The following is a 13,254-nucleotide window of genomic DNA, read 5'->3' as shown; positions in this document are numbered from 1 at the left end:
TCCCATCTCTCCTGGCGCCGGCTCCATTAAGGCGACATTAAGGTGTGTACACATGGGGCAAATATACTAAGATGTGTATTCCATTTCACATGTAATGTTGCTATGGGCAACCAATCAGAATCTACTTCTTATTTATTTAGCACTCAGAAGATAGTTGACAGGATCTGATTGGTTGCCTATAGCAACATCACATGTGATGTAGAATGCACATCTTAGTAAATTTCCCCTATGGTTCGGATCCGTTTTTGATTCGATTCTATTTGATATGGACTATTCGACCTGCTCTGAAGTTGTTTCTACTCCTTTTCAATTTCCACTATTTTCTTTTTGATTTTCCATTCAATGTGCATTCGATTTGCTATTAGATCAACACTGGCTTCAGGCAGGAGATGGAAATCGAATCGAATGCTGCAGTAAACTCATTAAGTGGTGTACACTCGCTTCAGTTTTGATAGGTTTTCGATGAGATTTTGCTTATAGAAGCAAAATCGAATCGAAATCAAATTGTTTTTAAGATGCTTTCGATCTGCATTCGATTAAATGCGCGCTCCCGTTTTCTCTATATCGAAAAGATAAATAGACTGTGCAGGCAATAAAATATCAAATTCTATCCAGTAAATCAAATGTGTACACTGTACCTTGCATGTAAATCAAATTCAATATCGAAACCGATATATCTAATGCAAAAGTACAGATCTAATGCCAAATTGAATGCAAAGATCTAATGCCAAATCTAATGGAAAATCAAATCAGACATCGAATCTAAAGCAAACTGAACCTTTAAGGCCCCCTTACACTTGTTCAACATATTGTTTCACAAATTGGACCTGATTGACTCGAGATTTATCCTATGTGCAGGAGGATCAATCTCTTGGTAATACCCAATTGCACGGGATTGTGGATTGTGTCCTACACATCAGGCACATAAGATTTTGTCAGACAGGCACATCAGATTTGTCAGATAAATTGACTCAATCCACCTGAATTGGGTCAAATCTCACAAAATCTCACAAGTGTAAGGGGCCCTTTAGATTTGCACTATGTACATTAGATTTGCACTATCTACTATTAGATTTCCACTACAGTATATAATCTTGGCTGCCAAGACTATTTTTCTATTCGATTTACACTACACCGGAGCTCGCATTGGGATCGAATCTGCATCGAATGTAGAAAAACCATTCGATGCCCATTCGATTTACTATTTGATTTTGCTTCTATAAGCAAAATCGAATAGAAAATAGTGCATATTTCACCGTGGGTATGCTCTATTAATATAGAACATTACCTAAGTAGAAGATGGTTAGAGAAGAGCTACATTCAATGGTAATTTCCCAAAGGGGATGAACAATTTGGTTAAACTTACCTCTATGTTAAAAAAGTATATGTTGTTCTAGAACAGCTCGTAGTGGTGATTAGAAACTGACCACTTATATCTCCACACACTCGGGGCAATTGGTGTAGAGACAGTGGGGCGGATGTATTAAGCACAGTGAAGTGATAAACTGTTATTTTTCAAACCCAGCCTGTAACTTGACAGGTAGAACCTGATTGGCTTGTGAGTTATTACCTTCCACTTTATCACTTGCCCCTGTTAAATATCTGTATTTGCTAGGTCCTAAAGGGATTTGTAGTTAGAATTGTTATTTACAAAAAACATTACATTTATGTTGTTGATCATAAACTAATTACAGCTTTTTCCAGCTAAGTGTAGAATAATTGCTGTCATTCATTTGCATTCACACAAGTGTCAGTTTCAGTTTTTGCTGAATTCCAGGTACAGTATATCATTGTGTTAGTGGTAAAGTGCTGGACTGATGCTTTGCAGTCAAGTACTATATAGAGATAAACAGGAGAGCGTATAATCTCCTGTTTCAGCTTTTCTTTTGTTTTTACGAGACCACCGTTTTATTAAGGGTTAAAGTACTGTACAGAATGATGCAATCTGCATAACCTTTAATGATTAGGGAAAGCTAGGAAAGAAATTAAAGATGTCAACCCCAATGAAAGAATCAGAAATAGAATTTACCCAGGGACTAACCTGATTATTCAGAAGAGATGAATGAAATGTCAGACTAATTTTACTCTTTGATTGCATTCCTGATGAGTAGAGCATCAGTGTGGTGTGCAATTAACATAATCTCACCTTTAAACTGAATGTGCTACCTAATTCACAGCTCCCGAAATTGGATAAGGCCAGTGATGGAAGGTGGTGAATGGAAATCTGGGAGCTTACAATGCTTCAAATGAAAATCCACCCAATTCTGCCTAGTGATTGCTGCCTCGTTAAAGCTACCATCAAATCTTTTTTACCATTTTCAAACAGAGACGTGTGACTAATTTGCAAGATTTGCTATCTATAGAAGCTTAGGTCAATTTGTACTGCATGTCACCAGCATTTTCAAGTCACAACTTGATTGACAGAAATCCACTTTGACATAAGCATTTGTGACAGGTTTGTGAATGTTAGATTTTGGTGTGCTTGCAGTTCTTCATCTTATTTGAATGTCACACACAAATTAGATGTTGTTTATTAGTACTCCCAATGAAATTTAGTGTAACACGGAGCATAATAAGCATCTGTCTGTTTTAAAAAGCTAATACATAATTGACATAATAGTAATAAAGTCTTATGCAGATTATACTGACAGAATACTGTATCTTCTCATCTGTTTATAATGTGCAAGTTACAATAATGTATATAGAAGGCTCTGAAAATAGCATCATAAGTAATGCAACAAAGTGAACTTGTATGAATGTTTAATTTTTATTATTCACATAATTTTCAGATTTTTACAGCATTAGACATTGTTTCATCTTTTTAAAAAAAAATAAAGTATTCTTTATTGACATTTTTTTTCCCATATAAAAACATATCATTCAGTTTAGTTATTGTGGTTAATTTATAACACAATTCTTAGATATCAACATTCACTTAGCATTTACATATATCCTATACAAAACCCCTCCTCCCTACCTCACATTCCCCCCCCTCCTCCCCTGGATTGTCCTTAGGTTTTTTGTTTGTTTGTTTGTTTTGTTTTGCTATTATTATTGTTATTTACCTGTTTATTTATTAACTTTCTTCTATATAGATGTTTTTTCTCCCCTCTTTTGGCTCTGTATTTATAAATTATGCATCTACATTACCTTTTTTTTTCTTTAGGTACTTGTTTCCTACCACGGTGCCACCGACTTTTATCTTAAGGCATCGAGTCTATCATATCAGGTCGCATCGCATGCGACCCGATCGCATGCGATCAGACCCGATTTTTAATTGTACAGCCACCCTGATGGGTGATTACTATGTTAAATGCACCCCCAGACTCGATTTTTCATTGTACAGCCACCCTGATGGGTGATAATGCACCCCCATTGTTAACGCCAGCCCTACTATCAACGCCAACCCAAAGCGTGTCGTGCGCAGTGAGTCCTCCGACCTTTTTATACCCCCACTATCCACGTCGGCGTGGAGTTGATTTTATATAGTGTGGCGAGCGCAGCGTGCCCCGAGCCCGAAGCGTGGCATGTATTCCGCGTCCCCACGCTTCAGGCTCCGTGGCTCACTGCGCTCGCCACACTATCTAAAATCAACTCCACACCAACGTGGATAGTGAGGGTATGAAAAGGTCGGAGGATGCGTACCGCCGCCCCTCGTGGGCTCGCTGCGCTCGCCACTCTTCGGGTTGGCGTTGATAGTCGGGGTGGCGTTAACAATGGGGGTGCATTTAACATAGTAATCACCCATCAGGGTGGCTGTACAATTAAAAATTGGGTCTGGGGGTGCTTTTAACATAGTAATCACCCATCAGGGTGTCTGTACAATGTAAAATCGGGTGTAATCGCATCGCATTGCATGCCATTGTAATGGCATGCAATGCAACACGATGTTAAAATTGTATAGGAAGCTTTTAAAACCCTTATATTGGGTCAGATTGGGTCCCATACCTTAACTAATGGTATGCGATGGGACCCGACGGGCGCCGTGCTAGGAAACAAGTACCTTTTTTATATTACGCAGCCTCTTAAACGTGTCATTCCCCCTACCTACCACTGTGTCTTTATTTTTCTTTCTCCTCTATTTCTTTTTACCCTGTGTGGGTTTTCTTCTTTTTTTTTTCCTCCTTTCTTTTTTTCCCTCCCCTTTCCTCTTCTCCCTCCCCCTTCCCTTTTTGTTTACAAAGTGAACTTAATTAAAATGGTTGCTCAGGGTCTTGTATAGAATCAGTCTGAAACAGATTTACAAAATTAGATTGCAACTCCATTTGAATCTTTGTGATGGATTCCAATATAGGTGTAGACTTAAACCCCATTTCAGAACAATCCTATAACTCAAGATACTAGCCGGGGCAACTTGGGTCCTGGCTTGGTGTTATAAGGTCAACCGTGGGTGTGACCCAAGTTGTCTTTAGTGTGAAAGGCAAGCACAACCTAGGTAATTCAGCAAAGGCCACATACAATTATACAGTGTCGGATCAACAGCCCTAGGAGAGGATATCACCTCCAGACGCCAACAAAAATACAACACAACAATAACTCGGATCCAGGCAACAGTATGGACACGGCTTCAAGAAGCTACACATGGCGTGAAATCATTTCCAGTAACCAAGGTTGGACCTGGAACTTTAGTCTGAAAGCAGTATTACTAAAGCTTCTAAAACAGAAGTGCTGCCAGAGGCTGTCCGATCCAACATATCCTACGTACTTGCGATCTAGGGACACCTATTCGCACAAGACCGCGCATTGGATCGGATCTAAAACACATACGTTTTGCCAAATTACACACGATTTCTTGCTCCAGCATGACTGAATCGTGTGAAATCGGACAAAATCACATAAGTGTAAGATTTAATACAATGGCGCGGGGAACTCACGAGGAAAAGGGGGTTGGGGAGGTAGTCGGAATATACTAATGTGCCTGGACACTGGGTCATAATGCTAGTCTCTTGTTGAACTTTAACCCTTTGATGTCCAACATTTTTTTTTGCTGGTTTAAATGTTTTAAATGAATTATAATTCTTTTTTTTTATAAAAAAAAATGGTCTACATAGAATGTTGAACGATGTTCTTATTTTAAAGTAGCTCATCATTGGATCTGCTACTAGCGCTATGGCTGTTAAGCCGTACTAGACATTGGACCTTTAATGGAGGGACCATATAAAAAACTTTTTTGTGGTTGTGGTAGGAGAATGGTGATGCCAAAGGAGATAAGGTAATTATTATTTAAAAATATTAGCCAAACACAGATACTGTATCTTACCTTTAGGGTAGTAAATTACATCTCAGTTCTCCCCCTCAATATTCTCTGCTTGAGATCACTCTTTTTCAATACAACTTTAACTCAACATGATTTGATGAGCTTAGCGGCTTGCACTTTCAGCTAGTGCAAAATCTTCAGCTTCAGGGACTGCCAGCATTCTGAGTTGTGATACTGTGACAGTAACTGTAATTTATTCTCTTCTCCGTGCACAAAATGCCAGTATTTATTAAATGAAGAGAGAAGAGGCAAGCAGGCGACAGTACTTATCTGTGTCTATGGACCTGTTCAATCAGAGCAATCTTTTATGTATCCTGCGAGTGACTGAAGTTTCTTATTGTGTCAGATAATTCTGCAGGCATCTGTTCACATAGACACTTTGAAATTTTCTCATAGCTGAGAACTTACGGAGCGCTCTAGTTGTAGTTGATGTAGCTCAAGAGACCTCGCGAAACGCTATTAGTTTTCATTTCCTTGCAGTAAAACTTGCCGCTGAAATACAATGGGACACATATAACCCATGATAATTTATAGTAGGAGGTGCAATATTTCCTAAAATATACCTTTTTTCTAATGACCAGTGATAAACGCACAGATTGAAAATGTTGACACGAGAAGTCATTACTTATATACTGTAGATATTACTTACAAGAACATGCACATATACGGTATTAACATGCATGTCTATAGGATAATATAGTTTTATACAGTTACTTAGTTTTACAGTTGAAACAAGAGAACATGTTACTAGAATGGGGTAGGTACAGTAGGCAGAGCCACTAAGCTTCAAAAGTGATAAAATGGAGAGTGATAAACAACCAACCAATCAGCTCCTGTCTGGCCATGTTTCAAGCACAGTCTGTGACATGGCAGGTAGGAGCTGATTGGTTGATTGTTTATCACCTTGACAAGGATACCTCAGGTATAGAAACACGATGGTGGTAGGAGTGTTGCCCAGCTGCCCAGCTGCCCTTTCACCAGGTGAAGTTTCCGGGGAAGCCTGAGGACTTTTCATAACATCATACTTGTTTAGTCTGCAAAAACTTTTTAAGTCAACTTTAACAAATGGTGAGAGTCAGCTTTGGCTTCATTTGCTTTTTAACTGATCATAGTGTGTTATTAAAAATGTATTGCACCATATATCTCATTCTCCCATTTGCATGGATTCTGCATGTCTTGGGGCTGAGGGAAATTGAAAGCTTATGATGAGAAATTTGTCCTGATTCACGCTTATTTTGTCTACCTGTATGGTACGGGTCTTGTGACTTATTCATAATTAGTTTCTTGTGTTGAGAGGTTTGATGGTATCACACTATTGTGGGAGTTACCTTTACTCAGGAAGAATGCATATGAAGTCCAAACGATGACGTAACCGCTCCATTACATATGCTGGAAGTCTACCCATAAAGTAGACAAAACCTTTCGGGACAGGACCAACAGAACCTCTCAAAAGCATTTCATTGTAATATTATATGTAAAACAATAGCACACCATTGTTTTTCACTTTCTTTTATTTTTGGGTATAACGTTTTTTAAGAGAAAAAGAATATCATCAGCGACAGGGACCGCTTTGGTGTTTTTCATGTGTGACACATGACAAAGATTGACTTGTTCTAGATCAAGGAAACGTTTGACATGGAATGGTCAACATGTGAAAAGGTCGACATGCATTCTTCAGATTTTTTGTGTCTATTTCGACATTAGTCAACATTAACAACATTAGTGTACCACATCCCCTCTCATGGCTTGCTGCACTTTCCATGCTTCTTGCACAGCGCCTCGCTGCAGATATAGAAGGGAACGCTTGAATATGTGTATTTCTGTATAAAGTGATAGAAGCTCAACAGAATTGTGCTAAATTATAAAAATAAGTTGATTACTCAAGGCAAATTTTTCAGCTCTTTTATTGAAATTATTTGGTTCAGGAGTGCTGGAAATGGGCAGTGTCTCTGAAGCTTGTGGAGAAGTCCTCTGCAGGCTAAACCATCCCTAACATAGGTCAGATTCATTTGGTTTGATATAATTGGTCAATACTGCCGGTTTGAGTGTTCATAAATCCACCTTGTTTTGTACTTTTTTTTTTAAATTACAGTTACCAAGTTTCCACTATGCCAATATGTTACATAGTAGGTAAGGCTGAAAAAAGACTTGCGTCCATCTAGTTCAACCTGGTACCATCTAGTTCAACCTGGTACTGACTTTTAGGCTAGCATTGAATATTAATCCAGTGGGGTCTTGATGCTGTGATTGTTGGCAAATAGTTGTGATACACTATGGTTGGGCAAGCCTCTTTTTATATTGTACAGTATATGTGTTTTTCAATCCTAATTTACATTTTTTTGTTTTGTTTGGCCCACACATTGTAGGCCACATGAGCATTCAAGTACATATATGACACCCTCAGTTCACAGCTTATCTGCTATTTAATTTGTATTCCTTATTGGTTTGATTGGAAAGGAACAATATTATAGTTTTAATTGTTCTTCTGTTCATGGTCTTGCACCCCATACAGTCAAGTCATGTGTGAAAGCCTGTGGGTTCCTCTTTATCATTTTTATATTCTAGTGGAATGACGCTTTGGGGGGTTGGGGGTATTCAATCCTAATGTTCAACATAATAATGTCAGAAACGGACGCTATTTCTGCCCAGCGAAAATAGCATCAGTATCCGACATTATTAGGTCAGTCAAAGATATATATTTCTAGTCTGTGTATATCTATATTTTTATTTCAATATCATCTCATTGCAGAAACCATCTTAGTAAATTGTTTTTCTCTAGCTAAATAATTAAAACCAGGATGTGTTGCTTAATCTTCAGTTCCTTCTAGAATTGTACTCTGGCATACAGTACTTCTTGTATCATCATCAAACTGGCAGCATGGGGAAAAAATAGCATTTCAACAGTCTAATATCATTTGACCTATTCAATATCGGCTCCTTTCTTCTGACTGGTGGAATATATTCCGCTAGTAGGAAAGTCCCGACATCAATGAAAAGGGGTGCTGGTAGATAGAAACGGACACGGATTCGACAATCCAACGCCCATTTCCGACAATACAGATACGCCCCCATAGGGAGGCGAACCTGTTGCAGGCGAGTCCTGGCCAGGTTTGAATACTGCCAGCCACTATTTCCACTCAGTAAAATAGTGGCCAGGATTGAATACCCCTCTTTGTGTTAAATCTGGCCTTAAGTTCTTGGCACGTCTGTACAGTATATAACACTTGGTTTTTGTGGAAAGATACTTTTCAAGTTGTTATCTAGATGTAGTAAATGCCTATGTTTGTATAATATATTTTCTATTTGTTTATGGTCTCTGCTGTATTGTATAATCAATCAGTATATGTCTTGCAAAAAAAGTAATTATAATCATCAGACAAACTTCTGAACAGGAACATACTTGTCATAGGTGCCGATTCTGTTGGTGCTCAAGGGCCCGAGCACCCACGGAAATTGTTGACCACCCACGGGTTGACCACCCACGAGTCCCGCTGCTGGGCCGCCATATTAACTTGCTAATTTGCAGCTGCAGCACCCACATTGCCGGACCCGCCACCTTGGAAACAGTATGCCGGGAAGAGTGTATTCTGTCCGCGGAGTACCTGCCTGTGGGGGCATTTATGTACCTGCACTGTGGGGGCATTTATGGATGTGGAACTCTGTTGCTGTAATTTGAATATTGGAGACAACTGTGCTCCATAATATAAATTGGTATTATTTTGTGGCCACACCCCTTCCCCATAAAGCCACTCCTCTATATTTTTGGCTTGAGCACCCACCAGCAAAAACATAAATCAGCACCTATGATACTTGTATAATTGATGGTTTATACATAGCATTTCAGCCTGTGTGGCAGTTACTTATCTGAGGTTACATAGTTACATAGTTGCATAGTAGGTAAGGCTGAAAAAAGACTTGCGTCCATCTAGTTCAACCTGGTATAGATATCCATTGCTGATTTGGTAGGTTCTGGTATTTTACAGACAAATTATATTTCTTATTTGTACCCACGGATGTTTTTCTCCAGTAAATGTTTGTCCAACTTTGCCTTGAACGCATTTAATGAGCCAGCCATTACCACCTCTCTGGGAAGAGAGTTCCAGAGTTTGACTGTTCTGACCGTAAAGAAATTCTTTCTACTAGCTGAATGAAATCTTTTTTCTTCTAATCTATACTCATGCCCTCGCGTCCTAGATTCCTTTCTAGTAGAAAAGAGGGTGTGTGACAGTTCCTTATATTGGCCCTTGATATACTTGTACATGTTGAGCATGTCCCCCCTTAAACGTCTCTTTTCTAATGTAAATAGTCCCAAATTGCTTAATCTCTCCCCGTAGCTTAAATTCTCCATTCCCCTAATAAGGTGTCTGCTGGCCATGTTTTAGGAATAAAAAAGTGGCCAATGAGTGGGCGTGGCTATACCCCTTTTATAAAAAAAATAAAAATAATAATTAGCAGGGGGTGTGGGTTGTTTACACGAGGCCGACCAGAGAGAGAGAGAGGACAGTTTGAGAGAGGACAGGCTGCTGCTGCCTCTCTTCCCCTGCCCAGCACACGGTACTGAGCTGGGGAGAGAGGCTGTGCTGCAGCATCAGCCTGTCCTCTCTACTCCACACTGCCCAGCTGCTTGTAACAGGGAGGGGGGAGCGGGCCCTGGGCCCCTACAGCAGCCCGCTCCCCCCCCTCTTGACGGCACTGTATATAGTATAGAACTAATTTTATTGTTGGTGTCAACTAGCCTATAAAACATTAACTACTACGATTGGGCACAATTTTTTTTATACAATCACAAAGCCAGTTACTTAGCTTTTCTGTTACGGAAACAAACTTTTTAGCACCGTTGCTGCCAACTTCCATAATACAGCAAGAGAAGCAGTCGCTTTCAGAGCATCAGGATGTGTTTGTAAAGGAACCAATTTTAGACGCGTAAATTGTGCCAACAAGGATACCATTGGGATCTCTTGTACTAAAATAGTGAGACACTTAGTTATTGATAATGGACAGCTAGGTGAGAGGCTGATCATTCTGCACAAAAAAAAAAATCTTTCTTCATCTTAAAAGAACATGATGAAGAGAAAAAAGTATTTCTTCATCTTAAGTAATTAGAGCTGATAGGAGCTTATATTAAAGTATTTCAACATCCCAAAAATAACTACTTTGCTGGCACATCCTTGGCCTTGTGCAGCTGGTAAAATAATAGCTTTGGTTCAGAGAGCAGAACGCATTAGATAGGTCTAAAAGGAATGAGCGCTTCCTCCATATGGTGTGCAGATTCTTCCATACTGTGTATAATTGCCATTACCTGAGGCAAATAACCTGATAATTACAGTACACAGCAGAACGCATGAATCTTACATTTTTAAAGCCAGACAAGCTAACAAAAAGTGTATAAAAAATGTGTCTGCTCTCCTTATGTTGAATACGTTATAGAGTAAGACTGGGATCTGTGTATTCTACTCAGTTGTATACTGTCTGGTGACATTAGCATTTGTGACCCCTATAAACTAGGGGCTGCTTCTGAGTGGATGCTGTGGCATTGTTAGACACAGTGGAGAAGGTCTCTAAAGGTCCATACACACTGGGCGATTTTGCCCAGCGTGTATGGATAATAATGATGGGGAAAATTGATTTTTACTCATTAAAGCAATTTTCCCAGGGGTGGATGACTTTCCATAGCAGAACATTATGGAAAACCATCCAGCTCGTTGCTTATTTGCTGGAAATACCAGCAGATGAGTGGCAGGGCCAGCAATGATCCTGGAGCAGGCATTAGCGCTCATCGTTGCCCTGTACACACTGGGCGGCTTTTGAGCTGAAAGAAGATCAAAAGACAAAACTGAGCCACTTTCAGCTCAAATTCACCCAGTGTGTATGGGCCGTAAGTCACACTGTGCTGAGCTCAAAAATTTCTTACATTTGTAATTATTGCTCTTGGATAGCGACAGGATGGAGCCATGAAGATGGTGGCTCTTAAAGGCGTGTTATGGGGGTGTCTTGATAGGAGTTTGCAGAATCATTCACATAGTTTGCTACATTTACATGAATAATCTGCACTTGCCATAAGACTAGTGCAAGTTGTGGTGGTGCAACCTTTGGAGCATGTAAGTAGTATTTCAGCAGATACTGATACTGAAAGTGGACATCTCAGTCCTTGCTCATTCAGACACATGCTTTTAGACAAGGGGAAGGGCTGATTTCAATATTACCATATAGAGCCTAATTCACACCTGGACCAGAACAAATTTGTTTTCAAATGGGGCAAAACCATTTTTGGCATGGGTCTCTGACGTCAGCCATGACCACTTCCAGCTGGGTTCTTTAGCAGATTTGTGGAAACCTTACACTGGCGCTATTTGTGTTGCATTCCCAATTTTGCAATTCAAATTATGATTGCAGGCAACACTTCTTCTCTAATTAGCAACCTAAATTGCTAAATTAGTCGCATAGAACTCGAAGTCTCAAATAAGTGAACCAAAGATATATCCAGTCCATCCATCTCCTTCATTTCACACATAATGGGTAATTTATTGCCCACTTACTACAGTACATGCTTAGTACAGGGATTAGAGAGAATAGTTCAGCCGACACTCCACCTGGAAACTTCTGATCTCTTCCACCCACCCAGGAGAGATGTTGGGGTAGTATGGCACAAATAGGCAGTGCACAAGTGGGGGGAGGGGGGTGGAGAAAATAAACTAGGCAGTGGTATAAAGGATTCATTGATGAGGGGTGAGGTATGCCAGAGAGAAGGGTGGGTGGGGGGCAATATTTTATCATCGTGGACCCCCTCCACATTCTATGCTGTGATACCATTAAATATCAACATTACAAATTTAGGGACTTGTTCCCAATTACCTAGATTAGTGTAAGTTGCTTCATCAACCGCCCAGACTGCCCACGTTATTTGGGAAGTGGAGAACACCGGCCGGTCACAGGGAGCCTCTGGCAGATATCTCTACTCTTCTGGATGTCTGGGACAATTTGGAGCCCCCACGATGCTCCAGGACAACATGCCAGTATGAGCAAACCACAGTGCTAATTTCTGGTATCACATATTGGAGCAGATGTTGTAACATATTCGCAGTATGGATCTATTCAAACAATCCAGTTTGTTCACCGCAATCTGAATGAAATTGCAGTATATGAATTCAAATATACCCCATTAAGTTCTATCACAGACTGTGTTTTGCTGTGCAGCGGATTGTCATCAGACCTATTCTATTTGCAGAGCTCTGCATTTTCTGTTTCATAATTTTCCTGACAGAGGTGAGCCACAGTTCTCACTAATTGCTAGCTGGCTGTGAGTTCTTCCATTCAGCATTGTTGATTTGTATCATGCCGATGCTTGTGGTGTGTGTTTTAACTAAGAATATTAATAATATTTCTGCAATGGAAATATGTTACACGACTGCCTATTTTGCGGTTTGAATATAAACTTTACAGTCGATGGGTTTGAACCAATGACCCATTCCCTGGCTGAGTTTATAGAGATAATGGACAATCTAAATGATACAACAGGAAAACAATGATATGTTTAATTCATTGTTTCTGCTCGTTCTACAATGCGTAGGTCATATTTTAAAGAGTTTAAATTCGGTATTGTCCGTGGAGTGTTAATAAGATTCTGGTATCTAATTAAAGCTTAGTGTTTGCTTCAGTGGGAAACTGTAATTATTGTACACAGTGGTTTGTATAAAAACACCTGATTGGAAAGAAAATCTGTCAATAGAAGGAAAGCTTTCTCAGCAATTCATGCCAGGTACAAGCATGCTTCAGTGCTTATGGACATTTCTTCAGCATTGTGGAATGAGCGTGATGCTGCCACAAAAACAACAACAATAATGATTTATTTGCCTTCCCACTGCACCATTTAATAGCAGAGGAAATGTAATTTGTTGTCTCTGCTGAAGAGAACTGATTTATTATAGGCAGACTTGCAGACACATAACAGGGATCAATGTGCACCGCTCAAGTGAAAGGTTTTTTTTTTTTAATACATA

Source organism: Crinia signifera, chromosome 2, assembly GCF_055691185.1.
Source record: "Crinia signifera chromosome 2, ASM5569118v1, whole genome shotgun sequence".
Classification (NCBI taxonomy): Eukaryota; Metazoa; Chordata; class Amphibia; order Anura; family Myobatrachidae; genus Crinia; species Crinia signifera.
This window is presented reverse-complemented; position numbering follows the sequence as displayed.